The 24,125-nt window shown below is 41.9% G+C and overlaps 1 protein-coding gene across 2 annotated transcripts in view; it reads right to left on the bottom strand.

The window, feature by feature from the left end:
• BEND5 (BEN domain containing 5) overlaps positions 1-24,125 on the bottom strand; it is a 1,156,480-nt gene that overhangs the window by 972,908 nt on the left and 159,447 nt on the right. The gene's annotated exons all lie outside the window — the stretch shown is intronic.

Consider the following 24,125-nt stretch of genomic DNA (forward strand, 5'->3'; position numbering starts at 1 on the left):
TGCCTGATGTGTCAATGAATAGTGAATAAAACAAAATGTGAACAGTAGAATGGAAAGAGAAATTTTTAAAAAGAATCTGGTGGAGGTCATTGCTGTGTGGCACGGTCGGTTAAGCCACCACCTGCAAGCACTGGCATCCCGTACGGGCTCTGGTTCCTGCTCCAGCTGCTTCACTTCTGACCCAGCTTGGTGTTAATGCTCCTGAAAAAGGCAGCACAACATAGCCCAAACACTTGAGTCCCTGCCACCTCTTTGTGAGACCTGGATAGAATTTCAGCCCCCTCGGCTACTTGGGGAATGAAAAAGAGAGTGAATATCTCTGATTCTCACTGTGTGTGTGTGTGTGTGTGTGTGTGTGTGTGTGTGTGTGTGTGTTTCTTTCTCTGTAACTCTATTTTTCAAGTAAATAAAATAAATATGAAATTCAAGAAACAAACTGATCAATTCCTTAAAACAAATGACAACTAAAGACGTGTCAAGATGACCAGAAACCATCAAACCGTTCCTGGAAAGAAGGTATTGTGTTGATATTTAATAGCATGGAAACATCTTGCTATAAAATGAACTCTAGGGTAAGCCAACATGTTGGCATAACAGCTACTCCTTCACTTGCAACACAGGCCTCACATGTGGATGCCAATTCCAGCCCCCAGCTTCCTGCTTATGGCTGGGAAAGCAGCGGAAGGTGGCTCAAGGCCTTGAACCCCTGTACTGCTGTAGCAGACCCATAAGAAACTCCTGGCACCCAACCGCAGCTGTTGTGAATATTTGTGTGTAAACCAGTGGATGGAAGGAATCTCTATGTGTGTCTCCCTTTGTCTCAGTAACTTAACTTTTAAAAAAATACACCTTCACATTTTTTTAAAATGAACTCTAGTGTGTCCGACTGAAAAAAAAAAACTCAAAAAAGTAATTTTGGCCAGACATTTATAAGATACCTCCTTTTAATTTATTGGTATAGTATGTGCTTTCCTGAGCACCACACTGTCCTGTGTATAGATTAAATCCTAGCCTCAGAATCGATGGAATGAGATTCTAGTTTAGTTGCATAAGCTATTTACCCTCTCAGAATCACAACCAGAAAAAGTGAACACTGTGTTATTTAACCTCTAAGATTATTTCAGCTGTAACATTGTCAGGTGGCTGATTTTAACACTGATCAGGCAGTAATCCGGAACAAGATAACCACTCCTACCTTTAAAAGTATATCAATTAACCAGACCCAGCACGGTAGCCTAGGCATGCACAGGGATCCCTTATGGGTGCCTGTTCTAATCCCGGATTCCCTGCTTCCCATCCAGATACCTGCTTGTGGCCTGGGAAAGCAGTAGAGGACAGCCCAAAGCCTTGGGACCCTGCACCCATGTGGGAGACCCAGAAGGGGCTCTGATATCCTGGCTTCAGACTGGCTCAGCTCTGGCCCTTGTGGCTGCTTGGGCAATGAATCAGCAGACACAAGATTTTCCTGTCTGTCTTTCCTAATCTCTATATATCAAATTGCTTTCATCTGTTCTCATTAAAATTTGGCCTGAGAAGATAGATTTAATTCTATTTCCAAAATCAGAACAGTTACTTCCAGTTAACTACAAACATAACGACTTACATTGATATAAAAAAAATGAAGTAATTAGGATCAAACACTTTCATCTTAATATTTCCACTTTCAATTGTACTCAAAATTTCCAAGGGGATTATTCAAATAAATTACTTCTGTACCATCATCCAAAAAAAAAAAAAAACCCGTTTACTAAGTCTTCCGTTTCACCATTCTGCAAGATAGTTACTACACAAACGCACTAAACTTGAAGTCAGAAAATACAGGATAACTTTAGTTCTGCAACTTACTGAGTGGTCTTGCAAAATTTACTTAACTTTACAATTTATACAGTAAGGATCATACCAATAGAGACATGAATTTTATTTCTATGTAAATTGGTAGTTTAACATAACACTATTGTAAAATGATTATATAAGAATGAAACTAAAGATAAGCTTCTTATAGTGTTTAAAAACTTTTTTTGAAGCACAGGGGATTGGCACCGTGGCATAACAAGTTAAGCTTCCAGCTGTGGTGCCAGCATCCCATTTGAGTCCTGGCTGCTCTACTTCCAATCCAACTCCCTGATATAGCCTGAGAAAGCGGTGGAAGATAGACTCCTGCACTCCCATGGAAGACCAGGAAGAAGCTCCTGGCTCCCAGTTTTGGGCAGGTTGAGCTCTGGGCTTTTGGGCCGCTGCAGGCATTTGAAGTAAATTAGAGGATGGAAGATATCTCTCTGTCTTTTCTTCTCCTTCAATAATTCTACATTTAAAAAAAGAGATAAATGTATGTTTTTTCTTTTTTTTTTTAAGATTTATTCATTTTATTACAAAGTCAGATATACAGACAGGAGGAGAGACAGAGAGGAAGATCTTCCATCTGATGATTCACTCCCCAAGTGAGCTACAACGGGCCGGTGCTGCGCCGATCCGAAGCCAGGAACCTGGAACCTCTTCCGGGTCTCCCACATGGGTGCAGTGTCCCAATGCATTGGGCCATCCTCAACTGCTTTCCCAGGCCACAAGCAGGGAGCTGGATGGGAAGTGGAGCTGCCGGGATTAGAACCGGCGCCCATATGGGATCCCAGGGCGTTCAAGGCGAGGACTTTAGCCGCTAGGCCATGCCGCCGGGCCCAAATGTATGTTTTTTCAAAACACACATTTCCATGAACTTTTTACAACCCATGGTAAATTTAATTTTAATTGAATTTAACTTGTTTAATTCACAAAGTAACCCCTGTGAGTTAGGCACTGTTATCATCTATATTTAACAAAGTAAGAATTTAGTAAATCATAAAATTACTCTCCTAAAAATAAGTTTAAAAAGGTACTTTTCTGCCCTCAAAAATTCACAACCTAAAAATTTAGACATATATTTCAACATTCAAGTGAAAATATTTTTCTTTTTCTTGTAGTACTAGAAGAAGATAAACAGGTCTTGACAAACAATAATATGATAATATGTTTTAACATTGGTGCAACATATAGCACTTAAGAAAAATATAATGTGCCTAGAAATTCACATTTTCAAGATAATTTGATGCCCTTTATAATATGAAGCCCTCAAACAGGTTATAAACTGATGCCCAAAAATAAGTGCTTATATAAATTCATGATTTAAAAAGCACAGGGTAAAGTTTTAGACTTCTTATTCCATTGAGTCAATCTTTAGAATATATCTTAACTATACCTAGCTCATTTCTTTAGCTGTTCAGTCACTCAAACAAACAGTAGCATGTTATGTGTTATTCAATAATGCATTCAGTGAGTCAAAAAGATACTGTATTTATACTCACTAACTACTCTCTCAAAGTGTAACAAACATATGCTATCTGATCTCCTGTAACTATTAGGCTGATCATCATGGTCATTCTTACGGCCAAGTATTCTTAGCACATGTGTGTTGATAAACAATGCTTCACTCATATCTGAAATATTTAAAGTATCACTTCACAGCCTACTGAAAACATCTACTTGAAAATCAGCTCACAATGCCTGTATATCAGCCAGTCTGCTTCTACTGAAATAAAAATATAGGAAAGAAACTACAGGAGAAGCTACAAGCTACAAAACAAATGAAAAATAGAGGCAAGATGTAGATGTTAAATTAAAAACATCATGAAAAGCAGAATTTTAAATACCTTAAATATTAGAATAAAGACAAAATGGATTCATCTAAAGCATATTCTGCGGAAAAAAGCCAGGTAAAAAGAAAAATAATACTATAAAATATTGATTCAATAGTGAATAACAAATGATCACCACATTAACAGGGGAAAAAAGAATGGTGGCTACCAGGGCTGAGGCATGAGAAGAGGAAATACAACATTAAACGCCATGGATACAAGGTTGCAACTGCAGGAAATAAATAAGGCTAGATACGTAAACTAAAGCATGAGAAATATAATACTGGATTATTTATTGCAAACTTACTGAAAGAGTAGATTTAAGATGTTCTTACCATATGTACACATTGAAAAGGTGATTAACTGTGTGCAATGTAATGTGTCTGATTTTGTTAACAGGCCTGTGCTACACAGCTTAGCAGCTACTAGGGCAACAACTTGAAATGATATCTTACAGACTTAAAACAGAAGTCCTTACTGCCTGTCCATATTACAGATATATAACAGACTCAAAAAGTGACATGAGGGCCCAGCGCAGTAACCTAATAGCTAAAGTCCTCTTCTTGAACATGCCAGGATCCCATAAGGGCATTGATTCTAATCCCAGCAGCCCCACTTCCCACTCAGCTCTCTGCTTGTGGCCTGGGAAAGCAGTTGAGGATGACCCAATGCCTTGGGACCCTGCACCCACATGGGAAGTCCAGAAGAGGCTCCTGGCTCCTGGCTTTGGACCGTCTCAACTCCAACCATTGCGGCTGCTTGGCAAGTGAATCAATAGACAGAAGAGCTTCCTCTCTGTCTCTCCTCTCTGTATATCTGCCTTTCCAATAAAGCTAAATAAATCTTTTTTTAAAAGTGACATGAGAAGATGATGAGGGAAGATTGTTGGATGTCAACTTGGAAGAGGTGGTGTTTGAGAAGGACCCAAAGACTTTAATGATCAGACACAGCTGATAATAGGACCTCGAAACTGTAGTAGCTTAAGCAATATGTCAAGATGGCAAGCACGTTGCGGTATTAGAACTGTAGGCTCGGGCACAGCGGCATGGCCTAGTGGCTGAAGTCCTCGCTTTTGAACGCCCCAGGATCCCATATGGGCGCCGGTTCTAATCCCGGCAGCCCCACTTCCCATCCAGCTCCCTACTTGTGGCCTGGGAAAGCAGTTGAGGATGGCCCAATGCTTTGGGACCCTGCACCGCATGGCAGACCTGGAAGAGGTTCCTGGCTCCCGGCTTTGGATCGGCGCAGCACCGGCCCGTTGCGGCTCACTTGGGGAGTGAATCATCGGACGGAAGATCTTCCTCTCTGTCTCTCCTCCTCTCTGTATATCTGACTTTGCAATAAAAATAAATAAATCTTAAAAAAAAAAAAAAAAAAGAACTGTAGGCCCGGCATGGTGGCCTAGTGGTTAAAAGTCTTCGTCTTGACCATGCCAGGATCCCATATGGGTGCCAGTTCTAATTCTGGCAGCTCCACTTCCCATCCAGCTCCCTGCTTGTGCAATGGGAAAGCAGTCGGGGACGACCTAATACTTTGGGACCCTGCACCTGCATGGGAGACGACCTGGAGGAAGTTCCTGGCTCCTGGCTTCAGATTGGCGCAGCATTAGCCATTGCAGTCACTTGGGGAGTGAATCATCAGACACAAGATCTTCTTCTCTGTCTCTCCTCCTCTCTGTATATCTGACTTTGTAAAATAAATAAATCTTTAAAAATAAATTTAAAAATTGGAACTGTATACAGAAATAAATTTAACAATAAAGTTACACTGCTATCACTGGGACATATAGCATGGACTTTTTATGTCAGGTTGATATTACATTTTATTCTTTGGACTTTAGAAAAACCATCAAAAACACCTCGATAGAACTTGGCCAAAAAAAAAATAATAAAGGGGCCTTGGGGCTGTCATTTCAATCAACAGTATATCCACTTTAAAACATATTCCAGAAAGCAATTTAATCTTGAAGAAGGATGACTGAAAATGCTACCCAACCTTCAAATCCCTATTTTTAGTCACCATTGTATGATGAGATACACACCATTAGTTACTTATCATTATTCAATGTTTAATTGCTATTTAACAGCTCTTAGTATATTTCAAAGAAATGACTTGTTTACTTGAACAACTGGTTTCTATAGCTTTAAATAAAAATATGTACTCCACTTTAGAAGTCAGATTACAATGTTCTTTTTTTTTAAGATTTATTTATTTTTGTTGGAAAGGCAGATATACAGAGACGAGCAGAGAGGAAGAGAGACAGAGAGGAAGATCTTCCAACCGATGGTTCATTTCCCAAGCAGCCACAACAGCTGGAGCTGAGCCAATCTGAAGCCAGGAGCCAGGAGTCCCTTCTGAGTCTCCCATTTGGGTGCAGGGTCCCAAAGCTTTAGGCCATCCTTGACTGCTTTCCCAGGCCACAAGCAGAGAGCTGGATGGGAAGTGGAGCTTCCAGGATTAGAACAGGCGCCCGTATGGGATCCCAGCACATTCAAGGTGAGGACTTTAGCATCTCAGCTACTGCACTAGGCTCTGTTCTTTATTTCTTAATGCCATGGAAGTCCTGGGTTGTAATCAAGAGCCATGCAGTACCTTCTGTAGCCTTAACCTTATATAATTTCAAAGAGTACTATTTATGGAAAACTATAAAACTACCAGTAAAAAATTGTATCTACAGAATAAAAAAGGAGATCACAATAAGTTTCTTGCCTCTTGTGGACTCAGGTTATTTTTGTGAAATTCTCCGTATGCTCATTTAACAGTAATGCTTCAAAAAAGTGTATCATTGTTTTCTTTCCTGTGCATAACTCTGCAAATCTCAGCCCTCAAGTCTTTGTAAGCAAGGAATCTTAAAGCATAAATCTCATTTGCTTTTCAGTAAATCCACCTCTTTAAAAATTCACCTATTTGGAGGTGGAGAGGTAAAGAAAGACTGACCAAAGTCAGGAGCCCAGAAATCCAGCTCTCCGTGACAGTACTAGGAACCCAGGCCCCTGATCCACCATCTGCTGTCCCCTGTAATTCATCAGCAGGAAGTTGGATCAGAAACATTCTGACATGGGTTGCAAACACCCAGTGTGACACCTGTACCTGACATGCCACAATTCCTGCCTCATATCCAAATTACTTTGGAAGAAACTTTGATTAACTAAACCAAAGCTTCCAAATCACCATCCAGACTTTTTTTTTCAAATTCTACATTAATAATAAACTTATATCTAAGGTTAGCTCACTGTTTTGTTTTTTGTTGTTGTTGTTGCTGTTGTTTGATGAAAGAAAATTTAGCATTACTGATTCACAATGTGACTTCTTTCCTATAGATGTCAATCAAGCTTCGAAACAATTTATCATAGAGTTTATTTCTTATGAGATAACTTCTGATTCTGTCTCAATATTCTACTCCTTACTCTCATTGCTCTCCATGAGTCATCATTAATTCCTACTGTATCATGCTTTTTACTTCTTGCAGAGATTTTTAACAATGAAATTTGAGACATGCCTCTTTTACTCACAGTCTTCCAGTGGCTCTCCATCCCTTACACTGAGCCACCTTTTCAGTGGCATATCTTAAAATCCTTTGATTAATTTGCAGTGGCAACACTGGCAATTCCTGGGCCAAATATTTCCTGTCTCATTCCTTTCAAGTAATCATATTTCTGCTTTTGACCACCTGATGTTTGGAAGGATCCCATTCATCCTTCAAGCATCATTTATCATGTTAGGTAACCCTTGACAGACTCGCTAACTCCAATTAGGGCTTGACTTTTCAACTCTTTGTATGTAAGGTATTCATACAGTTTGACAATGTTTTATATCATTTTACTACAAACACCAATTTGTTAGCTTTCCTCAATGATCAATAGCTTTTTTTACCATTGTTTACTATTTCTACATACCAATAAATGTTCTCATCTCTCTGCATGTCATTAGCACATTTGATCCTTACAAAAAGTCTTTGAGTTTACAACTGGGAACTAGGAGATGCACTGTTTACTCAAAGGGACTCAGCTATCAAGAAATAGAGCTGAGATATTAACTTGGGCAGCCTTTTTCCAGAGCATTCACTCTTAATCACTATTCTATCTTAACCAATTGTAAGCTCTAATGAATAACAGAATGACTGGTACATAACAAGTGCTCAGTAAACATTCACCAATTTAATTAAAGGATACAAGACTCCTTTTGCCTCTTACAAAAAAAAACTTTTTAATGTGTAAGGTAGAGTTAAGAGATGAAGCGAGGGAGACAGGGAAAGGAAAAGGAAAGAGGAAAAGGGGAGGGAGGGCAGGGAAGGAGTGAGAGACAGAGAGCATTCATCTGAAGGCTCACTTCTCCAATGGCCACAACAGCAAGAGTTGGCCTGGTTTGAAGCCAGGATCCAGGAGCTTCCTGCATGTCTCCAACATTAAGGCAAGTGTCCAAACAACTGAGACATCCTCCACAGCTTTCCCAGGCACATTAGCAGGGGGTGGATCAGGAGTGAAGCAACTGGGACTCAAACCAGCACCCATATAGAAGGACTGACTACACAACAGTCAGTTGCTTTAAGCACAAAGCCACAGTGCAAATCCCTCATTTCTTTATGTAGATAACTGAGTGTTACACCTGAGGAAACCATTGCAGGGGTCAGAATGATTCCTTTCAGTTTTATTTTTCAAGAGTTTAGGTTTTATAGTACTACTCATGCAGCAACAAGCATTTTTGCCAATTTTTACCTTACTGTTAGCCATTTGTGAAGAGAGAGTTAATTACAATTCTACCCTCCTGGTGATTATTTAAATATACAGATTGCAACAAATCAATGATATCAGCTAATTAATTTCTGTCCCATTTTGCCTTCCTAGTTTTTTGATCAAGCAAATTCACATCTTAAAAAGCCTCTTTTATTGATAGCAAGCCAAAATCACAAACATACTCTCAGGAAGTAAATTAACCCCTTTAGGAATCACCACTTGAAAATAATGTATTAAGTCTCAGGTATTCTGCCAGAAAATTGAGTCAATTGGAAAGTTGAAAATTTTTGAAATGTTTATTGCCAACAATATTTTGAAAAGATTTTATTTATTTTGATTTGAAAGGCAGGGTTACAATACCCCCACCAAGCCCCCCCACCTGCTCTAGTTCCCATGCTTGCCAGTATGTACAGCAGACTGGTCTAGTCTATCCCACATCCCATTAGCTCTCATACATGTCAATGGGCATTGAAGCCGAGTTCAACCCAACCAGCCCCACTATCCTACCCACATACATGCCAGCAGATGCCACTCTCTGTCTGGCTATGCATGCCCCAGTACTGGTTCTCATGCTCACTAATTGGAGTGGCAACCCAAGAGGGAGGTGTGCACTGTTTCCCTATTGGGCTCACTCCCACTCCAGGATCTTGCACTCTCCAGGTGGTTCTGCAGTTTAACTAGACAGAATTTGCCCCCCATGCTAGCAACTGTAAGCAGATGCTGCAGCAGCAATCAACCCACACCCACTCTGGCTTATGCATTAGTAGGAGCAGTCAACCCAGCCAGGTTTTTCCCTGATCCACTCACATGTAGGCCAACAGGTATTGTAGCCCTCCCCAGTCTAGTCTGCCCCACCTCAACACTTATGCTCTCCAGCGGGAATGGAAATCCATCAGGGGCACCCCACGCAGCCCCCCTAATGGGTTCAGCCCTTTCACCCTTGGGTCTCACGTGTACTGGTTGGGTTCCCTGACCTAGTCTGGCATGGTCCACCTTACCTAGGCATTTGCCAATGGGTGCTGTAGTCTGGCCAGGCACAGCCTGCCCTCAGTTCCAGCTCAGGTTGGTGGGGGCTATAGCCTAGTACAGTTCTTTAGGCCCCCATTCCCATCCCTCATGTGAGCTGGCTTGTGTTGCATTCCAACCCAGCCTGCCCACACTCCATTCTGGTGCTCAGATTCACCAGTGGGTGAAATGAACTGGCCCAGCCTGGTTTGCCCTGGACTTGTACCAAATGTATGCCTGCAGGTACTGTTACCAGTCCTGATTTAGGCTGGTCCCTTTCTAGGTTCTTGCACTCACCTGCAAGGACTGTATCTCAACAGAGGAGTTCCCCAAGATTCTTCATCAGCACCTCTCCCAATGCCAGATCTCACAAACACCAGGGGGTCCTTGGGCCAGCAATACTTAGTTCACGTCCTGTCCTAGTAGGAACAGTGGCCTTTCCTGACCAGCCTTCACGTTTTCTGGCTTTTACTGCTGGGTGTCACAGCCCAGCCAAGCCTGGTCCATACCCAGAAACAGCTCACACACGGCTCAGTAGGGGCAGAGACCTAGGCCAGCCTGTCCTACACCTACCCTGATTCTCACGAGCATCAGTGGATGTTGGAGTCTAGCCCAGTCTGGCACACCCCAGAGCCAATCCACACTTGTGTTGAAGGCCACTGAAGCCATGTCCAGATCAGCCCTCACTGTGGCCCTTGCACTTACCAGTGGGAACCACAACTCAGCCAGGGTGTCCTCTTTGCTCCCCAAACAGGCCGGTTCCCAGTCACAGACCTTGTGCAGGCCAGTGTTTGCTCTAATCCAGCTTCTCATAGTCCCTCCCCGTCTTGGCCTTTGACTGTTGTTGCTATAGCCTGGACTAACACAGCCTGTCCACAGTCCCAACTCTCACTGGCGGGTGCTAAAACCTGGCCCTGCTCAGTCTACTCCCATCCCTGGCTCATGCAAATTGTTAGGTGTGATAGTCTTGCCTGGCTTGACCCATGCTGCAGCCTTATTTCTGCACTTGCAATGAGCTAAGGTTTGCTGAACCCTGCCCAATCTGTTCCCTTCCAAAACTAACCCACACATTTACCAATAGTTGGAGCTACTTTACCCAGCCTGCCCAACCCCAGGCCTGGACCACATGCTCACCAGTGGGAACTATGATACACTAGGGGAGTTTCCCAAGTTCTCCCACTCATCTCACTCCCAGACCCAGATCTCACATATGCCAGTGGGTGCTAGGCCCTTGTCTGGCATAGCCAGCTCCTCCATCTTGGTCTTGTATGAGCTGGTGAATGTTGCAGCCTGGCCTGCCCCACACCTTGTTTTAGGATACACAGGTGGGTGCTGCAACCTAGACCTGCCCAGACTATTCTCAGTACCTGTACCCATGAGTGTTGGCAGTTTCCATGGTCAGACCTAGTTCAGCCCATTACCATTCCAACTCTTGAGCTAACCAGCAGATCTTGTATTTCCCTAGGTTTGGCCCACATACCCCCAAAAGAATTTACCCCTGGACCTGGTTCTTTTGCGTACTGATTAGTGTAATGGCCATGCCTAATGTGATCCATCCCTTGTTCCAACATTCAGTCAGGTCTGGAATCTAGCCCTGCTAGACAGGCCTCGAGCCCTAACTTTCACATGGACTGGCGTGTGGTGGCCAGCAATGTTCCATGTTAACAAGCCCAATTCAGAACTCCCGTGTGACATGGTGCATCAGTCTGACATATACAGATCTTCCAGTCTCTCCCCTTCAAATCACCAGGTCTCAGTTCCTTTGCTTACCTGCAAATTCAGTGGCCCTGTAGTTGGGTTTCCCTCAGAATTCATTCCTCACCTACATGTACAGTAACCTTATCCATGGGTGTCCATAGGCAGTAATTCAACACCACTAAGCCCCGAGAGCTCATTATTGGGTGGCCATCAGGCAAACCCCGGCGCCACTGGCATTCTGGCTGCCTGCAAACCCAGGATTCTCCCCTCCATCTAGCAGCAGTGAAAAGGGAGTTAGGATCCCCATCAGGAAACCTGGCCCAGCACAGATTCCCCCAGCCACAGCCATGCGGGTGGGGAGATCCAGACACCCACACCTCTGCCCAGACTTACCTGGACTCCACCCACCAAGATGGCAACAGTGGGCAGAGCCATGGTCTCAAGCATGCGCAGAGCTGTCTGAGATTTGCCCACAGCACGATCCCAGTGATCGAAAAAAATTCTCCCACCTCGAACCTGGACAAGCCCAGGATCCTCCCACTGCCTAGCAGTGTGGATGGGGAGCTAGGATCCGCAGCAGAAAGCCTGACCCAGCATGGATTCCGCTAGCCACAGCCACATGGCCGGGGAATCCAGACATCCGTGCCTATGCCCAGACTTATCTGGACTCCACCCCGAAAAGATGTTTTCTAAATTGTCCCATTTAGTGGTAATTACATATTTGCAGCAACATGGAAAAGGAAGTATTGAAAAAGAGATTTGGCATAGCCACACAAATCAAAGTTGGCAATTACTTCATTCAAGTATAAATAATATAATGTTTTACCAGCCCCAAAGTGATTTTCAAGTGGCGCAAAACATTCCTCTCCCCATGCATATGAAAGAACTTCCTCTGCCCTATACATTTAGTCATTAAATATTCAGTATATTGCTCCCCATGACAATAAAAAGTATCTTTACCGGAAGAAGGAAAATCCATTTTGTAAACTGATGCATAACACAGCAGAACTATCATTTTTGAAAGGCACAGAAAAAATAGGCATTGAGCAATTTGAGGACCTTCTTATGCCATATATATATATTTTTTATTATACTATTTATGTATCTGAGGTGAAGGGGGATATTGAGGGAGAATCCCCACCCAGTCTCCCACCCGCCCAAAGTCCCGGATGTGGGGCATGCTGAGATACTTGCTCAAGTGGTCTTAATAGTCCTCCAGTTATGGATCGCTGCCAGTTACATCACTCCCAGCTCGATTAGGTCATTGAAGAATCCACTGATGGGGCCCGGCGGCGTGGCCTAGCGGCTAAAGTCCTCGCCTTGAACGCGCCGGGATCCCATATGGGCGCCGGTTCTAATCCCGGCAGCTCCACTTCCCATCCAGCTCCCTGCTTGTGGCCTGGGAAAGCAGTCGAGGATGGCCCAAAGCTTTGGGACCCTGCACCCGCGTGGGAGACCCGGAAGAGGTTCCTGGTCCTGGCTTCGGATCGGCGCGTACCGGCCCGTTGTGGCTCACTTGGGGAGTGAAACATCGGATGGAAGATCTTCCTCTCTGTCTCTCCTCTCTGTATATCCGGCTTTCCAATAACAATAAAATCTTTAAAAAAAAAAAAAAGAATCCACTGATGGTCACAGTCCATCACAGAGTCTTCATTTGCCCAGTATTTCGCTGCCCAACGTTTAGCTGAGGTGGTTGATTGACCTGTTCCGTCCTCCGTCCTCTCCTAGCCAGGGCTCTGAGTCCAGCAGTTCGATTGGGGAGATCACCAAAGAAACTTTGAGGTATTCCCAGATCAGATTTCCGCATGTTCCAGCAAGCACTGGGCCCAGCACAGTCCATCGCCACGATCAGTTGGTGTTTGCAATCGCTGGGCTGGCTCCGCTCTCAGTTCCGACTTGCACTGGAACCAAGGGTGTTGCAGTCCAGCCTGGTTCTGCCCAGCATGCACTCGACTCTTTCATCAACCAGTGGGGTCTGCAGCCCAGTCAGGGCGACCCACAATAACCGCCACCAGGCCTGCCCCTCACCCTGGCCTGCCAGTATGCATAGCAGACTAGTCCAGTCTGTCCCGCTTCCCATTTGGCTCCAGTACCTGACAATGGGCATTAAAGCTTAGTTCCCTCCAACCAACTCAACTATCCAGCCCTCATGGATATCACTGAGTGCCTCTCCTTCTAGCCACCCCAGCCCCTGTCCTAGCTTTCATGCCCTCCCGCGGGAGAAGTGACCCAAGAGGGGGAACCCCACCACTTCCCTCTTGGGTCTCTCTCAGCCCCGGTTTATGATCTCTTTGGGTGGTTCTGTGGTTTGACTTGACAGAATTATCCCCAAGTGCCAGCTTCTGCCAGCTGTCTGCAGCCAAGCCCAAACATCCTTCACCCACTCCAATTTATGCTAGAACCGGAAGGAATAATCAGCCCAACCTGGCTTTTCCCTGATCTAATCCACATGCGGAGCTCAGGTGTTGCAGCCCTGCCCAGTCTGGTCTGTCCTCATCCCAGCCCACACTATCCAGTGAGAGTAGCTGTCTGGCGAGGGGACCAGCCCCTCCATCCCCCCGCTGGCTCTGCCCCCTCCTTCCTGATTCTCACGCGTGTTGGTTGGGTGCTGCATTCTAATCCAGTACAGGTAATCTCACCCTGGCATTCCATATCATGCACTAGTTTTTGTCGCGACCAAACCTGGCCCAACCCACACTCTCCTCTGGTGTTCGGGTTTGCCAGTGGATGACATGAACTGATTCAACCTGGTCTGCCCCTGACCCATGCCAAATGTATGCCAGTGGGAAACTTTCCATGGCCCATTCTGGGCTGTTTCCTGTCATATTTCTTGCGCTTATTTTGCGCATACCAGGGGGTCCATGAGCCAGCCCTTCTCAGTTCACCTTCTGTCCTAGCAGGAACAGTGGCTTTTCATGGCTGGCTTTCACCCCACTCTGGTTCCCATTGCTGGATGTCTCAGCCCAGCCATGGCTCGTCCATACCCACATAGAGCTCACACATGGCTCAGTAGGGGATTGAGACCTAGCCAAGTCAGTTCCACATCTACCCTGGTTCCCCAGGACACCAGATGGTGCTGGGGTCTGTCGCAGCCCAGTGTATCCAATCCCAGCCATACTAGTGCCATGGGAGACTACAACTGTTTCCTAGTTAGAACGCAGCCCCCATTCCAGCACACGTGCCCCTTGGTGGGAACCTCAACCCAGCTAGGGTGTCCCCCCAGCTGTCCAACTTTGCCTGCTCCTAGCTGCAGATCACGCACCCGACAGTGGCTGTTCTGACTCAGCTTGTCTCAGGACCTCTCCTGTCCTGGCCTCTGCCCCAGACACCGTGGCCCAGCATCCCTGACTAAAGTAGACCTGCAGGTGCAAGCACAAAGAATTACATGTCCCTATCACTGGCAATTGCCAGGAATTCATGTTTCACCTATACCAAGTTTGGCCTAATTCTTGAGTGTCCCTGAGCAGCTACTACAAATCATAAAAGTCCCAGAGCTCGCCGCTGGGCGGCCAGCAGGCAGAGCCTGGCACCAATTGGTGCACTGGCCACCCGAAGCCAAGGACTCAGCCACCGCCTTGCGGGGTGGTTTTGGCTCAAACCCTTAGCCGGATTCTGCTTAGCTCAGGCGCCTTCCCGCAGCTGCCACCCTGCAAAGTGGTTCAGCCTGTCCCAGGCCCCAAGAATGGAATCCACCCTAACTTGTCCTGCCTCCATGGCTGCAGGACGGAGTCAGATTAGTCCAGCTCCCAAATTGCCCTCATGGTTTGCGAACGAACGGGGGTCTGCTTACCAGAGGGATCGTTGCTCCATGGGCGTGGAGAGGATATACTCTTTATCTACAAAGAATTTTTAAGGTGATGGAGGAGCAGACCTAGAGGGTCATAGATAGGCTTCAGGCAAAATTTTCTTAAAGTTATTCTGTCATTCTGCAAAAATGCACTGCTATCATCAAGACAATATAACTTATTAGCCAGCATTCAGAGCCTCTTTAATTGTAGCAACTGATGGAAGAGGAAATGCACTTGAGTATGAGCCATCATTACCTTGTAATGAGTTTGCCAGTGATGATACAGAAACAAACTTGTAACTGTGTGCTATTTCCAGCTCAAAAACTTCAGCAAAGACATGTTCTTTAGCAAAGTACAAGAAGAAAAATGGAGGGAAAAACCAGAGGAAGAGGAAGCATAATGGTAATAACAAGCCATTTTCTGTTCCAATCCTAATAACCAAACAGAAGGTTCTGAGGAATACTGAATGCTCAGTAATGTGTGCAGGGCTCTAGGATTACACAGTTCACCTGCCGCTTCCTAACTCAGGGGCCTTGCTGTACATGAAGATAGCACCACAAAATACTAGTTTCTAGCTGTAGATTTGCATTCACAAATTAAGCTTTTTCAATTTGTTCTTTTTAAGAAAAAAGAAATGCTGCACCTGTCACAAACTAATAAAATGTTAGATGCTTACTCTATCTACTTAAGAGAACTCCATTTTCTGTGGTCACTTACACGAACCTAACCTGGCTTTCTCTATGCAAAATAGTATATACTGTGATGAACATAGGATGACAGAATATTAAACCCTAAGAGCTGTCAATAAATCTATTGTTGGAGATACATGTGAATAGAAGTAAAAGCAATCTTTGTTTTTTTAAGAGGTAATTTTTCAAATAGAGAATTACACAAAGTGCTCTGTTTTTGTCAATATACTGCCAGGTTTTGAGATACTATTATTCATGCAAACAAAAAAATCATGACAAGTAAAAACCAGAAAATCACTAATACACTTGCAGCTGCATTTCAATCCATACAAATTCTTTAAACAAAAACAATCATCGAAGAACAGCCTGGTCTAGCAAAATTACTTCACCATTTAGGCTTCAAATCCAAGAAAACAAGAGACAGAATTTTACACTTCCACTAAAAATTTTCAAAAAAAAAAAAAAAAAAGTTAAGAGAAACAATGAGCCCATCCAGGCCTGCTGAGGTCTTGGTCACACCTTCAGGTGGGCGGTACCAGCATTGCCCAACCATTTGCTAATTAATTAAGAGACCACCAATGGGGAACATCTTACCTGTAGGTTCCCCAGACAACAAGGAGGGGTCAAGGAAGGCTTAAAATCCCAAGACCCTTCCTCAAACCTTTGGTGTCTCTCTCTCCCTCCTCTTTGGAGAGAAACCCCACCTCCCTGTTTTCTCTCTCGGGAGGTGCTTCCCTTCCCTCTCCCTTCCCTGCTCAGCTGGTCCCTTCACAAATAAACTTTTCTGTCTGCAACAGATTCCCGGCTTTTTATTTCTATACTAAGCTGAGGAAAGAACACACCAGGCATTTCTGGTAACAAACAATTCAAATAAAGATGAGATGAAGTAAAAGAACCACTGGTGAATTTTAAGAGCACAAAACCAGGAGCACTGGGACTTTTTTTTATAACCCTCACATTGAAATTGACAAACAAGTACTTATTAATTCTTTCCTCTGAAAAATGTAAGTGGACACATAAACAGTGTTAGTGTGGCATAGCAGGGCAGGGGTATCACAGGGAAAAATTGATGTCAAAAGACCTACATCTAAATTCCAGAATAAAGAATAACTGGCATAAGTGTGTATTTTAGGAGCATCTGAAGAAGAAATAATAGTGTTGTAGAGTTTTTTGACCCCGAATACGGCAGCAACCTCAACTCTTGTCTTGCAGGAAAGAAGAATTTTCATGCGGACACAGTTTAGTTTTAAAGCAAGATTTATTAGAAAAGTTGAGAAAGGAGACTCCCATCCTAGTGATGGCAGGAGGTTTTGAGATCCTCTGCCATCCAGGCAGGAGGAAAAGCAAGAGAGAAAAACCATAGTCCTCTGCCATAGTGGCAGGAGGACAAGTGGAGAAAAAAAGAGACCTGTATTAATGGTGGGGAACGCACTTTTAAAGGTTTACCTCAAAGATGTTTCTCCATAAACAAAGAAAATTCCTGGTTTCCATGGTACCTGTCCTGGGACAAAAGGCCAGAAAGGTGTACTAGCCAACTTCCTTGGTCCCTTTCTAATGATAAAGAGGCCAGTCTGAAACCCTCCCCCTTGGCAATGGCCAGAGACAGAATGGGTTGAGGCTTCAGGTGGGGGATTGATATATTAATTTTGCCCTTGTCTCTTGGGAAGTCTGTTCCTGATAAGTTAAGATATGCACTTGTCTTGGGAGAGATGTGCTCTGGTGAATCCAAGACATGGTGGGGAAAATACCCCTTTATATTTGAGAAAAAATGATGAGTTGGGGACCCAGAATACCCTAACTGCCTACTACCTAGTCTAACTCCTCTCCCAATAGCACACAGTCAAGAGATCATAAAGGGGGCCCGTTATTGTAGGGTAGTGGGCAAAGTCACTGCTTATGACATTGGCATCCTCTATAGGTACCAGTAGGAGACCCTGTTGTTTCGTTTCTGATCCAGATGCCTTCTCACATGTCCAGGAAAGCAGCAGAAGATGCCCCAAGTACTTGGACACCTGTCATCTACATAACATACCCAGGTGAAAGCTCTGGTTTTCAGCCTTGTCCAGCCCTTGTTGCTAGGGTCATCTGAAGAATGAACCAGCACGAACCAGCAGATGGAACAATGTCCTCTCTCTTCCTCTTTTTTCTCCCCACCTCCCTCTTTCTCTCTCATAAATAAATAAATATATCTTTTTTTAAAAAAGAGAGATAATTGGGCCTGGCGGCGTGGCATAGCTGCTAAATTCCTCGCCTTAAACTCCTTGAACACGCCAGGATCCCTTATGGGCACCAGTTCTAATCCCGGCAGCTCCACTTCCCATCCAGCTCCCTGCTTGTGGCTTGGGAAAGCAGTCAAGGACGGCCCAATGGTTTGGGACCCTGCACCCATGTGGGAGACCTGGAGAAGGTTCCTGGCCCTTGGCTTTGGATCAGTACAGTACCGGCTGTTGCAGCCACTTGGGCAGTGAATCATCAGATGGAAGATCTTCCTCTCTATCTCTCCTCTTCTCTATATATATCTGACTTTGTAATAAAAACAAATAAATCTTTAAAAAAGAGAGAGAGAAATTATAAAGACCTGAGCTAATGCAATGGTGGAAGTGTGTGTGTGTGTGTGTGTGTGTGTGTGAGCGAGACAGAGAGATAGACATTACTTTAGACTGAATTTCTAAACTTTATTACAGAGTTAAGGTAAAGGTACTGGTGATTTTGATTTGCCCGTGCTTCGTGCTTCGGGAGGTTGATCTCTACCATTGCATCAGTGTGCTCCTTTATTTTTTATCCTCTGCCATAGATTAGCTAATGGAAGCCCAACAACCAAAAATCAAAAATGGGAAACTAGTGAGGACAGAGAATTTACTTCCTTAGCTTGACCATTCTACTAAAGACCAAAGTTTCTGTAAATTGTCCTCTACATTTAGTCTTCTCTATAGTTCTTAATAAATGCTGCCTCATTCCCTCTATAAGTATAAATGCAGTAAAATATTTGTTCTTTGCAGGCTAAGAACTCTAAAACATCCCATCCTGATTTCCCTAAATCTTATCCACTCTTTGTGAATCATTCTAACACTATGTTTTTTGGTGTTTTAGCCAACATTGCTACCAAATAACATAAAATTTTGAGCGTAATCTCCAGAAAACGATAAAATATTACATTTGAAACATAAAAAGAACACATTGAAAACCAATTAAGAATACCAGAAGTAACTAAATTACAGATTAAGGTACCAATACGAACCACTGCTTTCCATAAATAAGCTGTTAATGAACAGAGCTCAACTATTCACATATATATTGACTATGATTACTGTGTTGTTACAAAGGCAAAAATGAATATGCATCGTTTTAAGGGGGGGCATCTGCCCAAAAGCTAAAAATAATTGGTCTGGTAGATCTATATCCTCATAGAGATGACAAAATCATAATTCTTTGATCTACACTGAACAAGAAAACAAAAGAAAAAAAGCTCATTGCCAAATAGGTGATGAAATATGAGACATTGCTATGGACCTTACAGAAACTAATAGGATTACATGGAAATATGATAAACAATGAACAACATGCTCCCTCAATGAACAACTTAGATAAAATACATAAATTACCACAAGAATTACCGAAAATATCCTGTAAAAGAAAAACAAATAAGAATACAAATGTAATAAATAAATGAAATGAATTGTAATTTCAAATGTTACTGTGAAATAAACCCCAAGACTAGGAGGCCTCATTGGTGAATTCCACTGATAGCTAAAGAAGAAATAAAAACAACAACAAAAAATCTTTTAAAATCTTCCAGATAGTAGACTCATAACTTTGAGGCCAGTATTATTTTACTATCAAAGTGAGCAGTGACACAAAAGAAAACTGATTAATACCTCTCATGCTCTTAGATTTAATAATTTGTTTGAAAAGCAAGCAAGCCAAATCCAGGAACCTGCTGAATGGATTATACACCATGAATAAACAGTATTCATCCTAAGAATGCAATGTTAGTTTCTTATCCAAAGTTAATACTGTAATACAACATGATAGTATACATGAGTATACATTTCTCTCTCTACTTAAAAAAAGGGGGGAGCATTGAAGGACTTCAACAGATAGTTTTCAAAAGAAAAAAATACAAATAACCAACAAATATGTGAAAAAAAAACCCACTGTCAGTAGCCACTATCCATCAGAAAAACACAAATCAAAATCACAGTGAGGCATCACCTCACTCCTAAAATTCAAAACACTGGGAGTAGCAAATGCTGGTCATATGATTCAGCAATCCCACTACTGCACACATACACAAAAGACTTGAACACAGTTAGTGAAAGGGATACCTGAACCATCGTGTTTATAGTAGCTCTAATCACAATAGCCAAAATTTGTAATCAACCAAGGTATCAATTCTCATATGAATGAACAAAGAAAATGTGACACACGTTTACAATGAAATATTATCCAACTATAAAAAGAATTAAGCTTACTATTTGGAATAAACTGGGTTAAACTGGAGAGAATCATGCTAAGTAACATGAACCAGACCCAGAAAGACAGATAAGACATGAGCTGATATTTAAAGGCAAATAAAAAACAAGGAAGGAAGCAAGGAAGGAAGGAAATAAATGTGTCAGTATTGCTGCAAATACAGATTTATAAAGTTTTCTTTTATATTTTGTCAAACCAGTGGTTAAGATTGTTATATTAGTATAGTTTTAATTATCTGTAATTACTTGAAAATTTACTGTATATGGGTAAATTGGTCATTTTCCCATCCAATCATTGTTTATAGCCATTGTCTGTATTTCTACTAAACTAAGCTCTTTCATTTGCAATTGTCAGACTTCTGACTTGATGAAATATTCAACATTTCACTTTAATGTAAATCGAAAATGTATTACTTGATAAACAGAAGAGAGAGGGAAAAGGAAGGAGAGCAGCAGGAGCAAGGAGGAGAACATCACTGTTAGAGTTTTACATTCAAATCACACTGAATCTTTTAAAAGTTAATTACATTTAAAAATAAAAATCCCAGAATGTTAGGAATATAGGATGAACTCTTCAAACCTGTAAGAATATCCATAGACAAACCAACGTTATAGGTCTAACATTATACCTGATGGTTAAAAAAAAAAAAAAAAACCTTCACTCTCCAATCAGGAAAGGGACAATGATGTCAATTTTTCTCATTAATATTTCTGACTTTTATGATTGTGTAGATAATGATGAGACAGAAAGAGAGAGAATGAGCTCTACATAAGAAATCAAGAACTTAAAATGTTATTGTTTATAGAAAACTATATTTAGAAAATCATAAGAAATACTAAAAGCACATGAAAATACTAAAAAAGGCACAGTCATAAATATAAGGTCATTGTGGAAAATTGTATTATATGTTTACATATTACCAATAAGTCACTAGAAACTTAAATAAAGAAAATTTTCAATTCAGACAAAAGTGAAAAAATAAAAAACAATCAAGGATAACCTTTAAAATAGAAGTGCAAGATTTGTACAATTCCATAGTGAAAACTAAACATTGTTTACAAACATTAAAAAAGAAAACCTAAATAAACAGAATTGGAGAACATACTTTCAAGATGTAAATTTCCCTCCTCTCAATCTACAAGTTTGAAATCATCTCAATCAACAATCAGCAGCATTTCTATAGAAATCAATAGTTTTCTATAGAAACTGACAAGCTGATATTAAACTTTGTTGAAATGGAACTGATTTAGGAAAAATAATTTTAAAATGATAATTAAAAAACTTATAGTATTTTATTTCAAAAATATTATAAAACTTCAATTATAACTTAGCTATAAAAAAAGAGGGAAAGAATTTTAGCTTTCTCCAAGCACAAAAACTGTTCAGCATCATTAATCATTAGAAAAATGAAAAACAGACTCATAAACTATCATACACTATGATGAACAGAATTAAAAAATAGGCAATAAAAAGTATTGGAGAGTATAGGGAGAAATTGGAAGGCATTTTCATATACTGATGTTGTAAATATAAAACTTCAACTCAGGAAGATAGTATAGCAGTTTATCAAAAGTTAAACACAACGTTAGAATATGACTCATCAGTTTTACTCCTACATATTTTATAAACAGTATTAAAACATATTCACTCAAGACTTTCATACATTCATAACATTATTTTAATAGAGTATAACCAACCCTAATATTCACCAATTAACTGATAAGTAAAATATCACAAATCTATAAAATACTTTCTTATTCATTGAATGGATTATATTCCAATACATATAAAAATTAGGATGAATCTTAACAATCTAAGTGAAGTCAAAGGAGACACACGCAAGATTTCACACATGACTACATGAAAGATACAAAACAGGCAAATGTATAAGGACAAAGAGTAGACTAGTGCTTATCAAGGCTTAGGGAACGAGTAAAATGATGACTGACTGGTAATAAAAAAACATCCTTTTATAATTGATGCAAATGTTCCAGGATTACTGGTGTTTACTGTAGAATGCTGTAAATATGTTAAAAATGCACTTTAATTGGGTGAACAGTACAGAGTATCAATCACAAATCATTGAACATAACTAAATAATTTGTGGTATTACTACACACAAACATACAATGGCTTCAAAGAGTGAACATCTGACTCTCTGAAGAGTTGATGTTAAGTGAAGTAACTGTTCACCAGAAATAAAAGGCTGGATGAACCTCCTTGCATCAAAAGGGGAATCTCTGCATCAGAAAGCAGAGATTCATGAAATTCTCAGACCGGCATTTCCTAAAGAATGGGAAAATATTCAGGAGAGGACCCCAAAGATACAGCCAGCGAACAGTTGATAAAGAGATTATTATGAGGGCAAAGGCCATATAGATCATGAAATAATGACCTCAAAGTGATTTCAGACATCAGAGGTCCTGCCATTCCCATGATAGAGTGTCAAGGCCTAGGTGACAGAATGAAGCACAGAGGCGTGAGCCATCCACAGGCTTTCAGTGGGTACTGACCCTGCACTCTCTCAGATCTCTGCTCCCTGTTTTCTAGATGCACACTCCTCAGCTACCATGGAGATGACTCAAATGAACTCAGGTGCACTTGGATACTCATAAGGGACATAGACGGTAAATCTTGGTGGCATCTAGGAGGTAACAACAGCGTCAGTTTGCAGTGGGCATGAACTGTGCGAAGATGGCTGTCTTTGCCTAGGCTTCAAAGGCTGACTCAATCTCTGACCTAGGCAAAAAACTGTTGCAGGGGTGAAGTAACCACAAAGACACAAACTAGGGGGATGCCTGCAGGAGCTTGGAGGAACAAGAGTGATCCTAGATCAGAAGGGACACAACTGTTAACTCCAGCCCCAAATATTCATAGGCAGAAAACTCTAATCCATGAAAATTTCCACATGGAATACACCTAGCACAACCACGAGGATGGAGTTGCTTAGAAACCTGGGGAAACAATCCCTGGATCAGTGTGTCTGGAAGGAACCAGGTAGACATGTTTTGTCCTTCAATCCCTTCTGCTGTGTGAGGATGCTCAGAGAGTGCCATCCGTGAATAACAGTACTTCGAAAGATAATTCAAGGGCCCAGCGTGATAGCGTAGTGGTTCAAGTCCTTGCCTTGCACGCACCAGGATCCCATATGGGCGCCAGTTCTAATCCCAGCAGCTCCACTTCCCATCCAGCTCCCTGCTTGTGGCTTGGGAAAGCAGTAAAGGATGGCCCAAAGCCTTGGGACTCTGCACCCACGTGGGAGACCTGGAGGAAATTCCAGGCTCCTAGCTTCAGACTGACACAGCACCGGCCATTGCGGTCACTTGGGGAATGAAAATCAGAAGAAGATCTTTGTCTCTTCTCCTCTCTATATATCTGATCTTGCAATAAAAATAAATAAATCTTTTTTTAAAAAAAAGAGAACTCAATTTTCAGAGTCTCAATCTTAGACCTTCTAGCCTCCAGAAATAGCATTTCTGCTTATTGATGATTACCCAGTTTCAGACACATACCTCAACAAAAATAACAACAAAAGCACTGGACTAACACAAAACACAAGGACAGAATCGTCCTGACAAGTTCAGTAAGATACTTAGTCTTCATTAGAGCCATTTTCCAACTTAGAAGCACTCCTTATAGCTCCTCAAACCACATCGCCCAATGCCACACAGTGAGCCCTTCATTTGTACTAATTCTACAATTTTATAAGACACACATACAGTTAATTCTGCAATGAATTTTAAGTATCTGCTTGCATGCCCTTTACATACCAAAACACATGTATTCCTGGAAGCCTATGCTTGTTAGACAAGTTTTATTCACATCAAAATGAATGTAGTCTCTATCTGTTGGTTTTGAGCTCAGCTTTCTGAATTCATGCATAAAATTTTTATTTCTACTCCCGCAAGAGAAAATTCTAAATACTTAATGATAATCATCATATTCAAATGAAGTTTTCTTCTCTCCAGACCCAGTTTATCAAGCTCCTTCAACTCTGCTTCAACTTTTCTGGTCTGCTTCCCGATAAATAAGCTAAATTACCCTCTTATGGATATTAAGTGTTCATTTTCATGA

Source organism: Ochotona princeps, chromosome 2 (genome assembly GCF_030435755.1).
Source record: "Ochotona princeps isolate mOchPri1 chromosome 2, mOchPri1.hap1, whole genome shotgun sequence".
In the NCBI taxonomy this organism is placed as follows: domain Eukaryota; kingdom Metazoa; phylum Chordata; class Mammalia; order Lagomorpha; family Ochotonidae; genus Ochotona; species Ochotona princeps.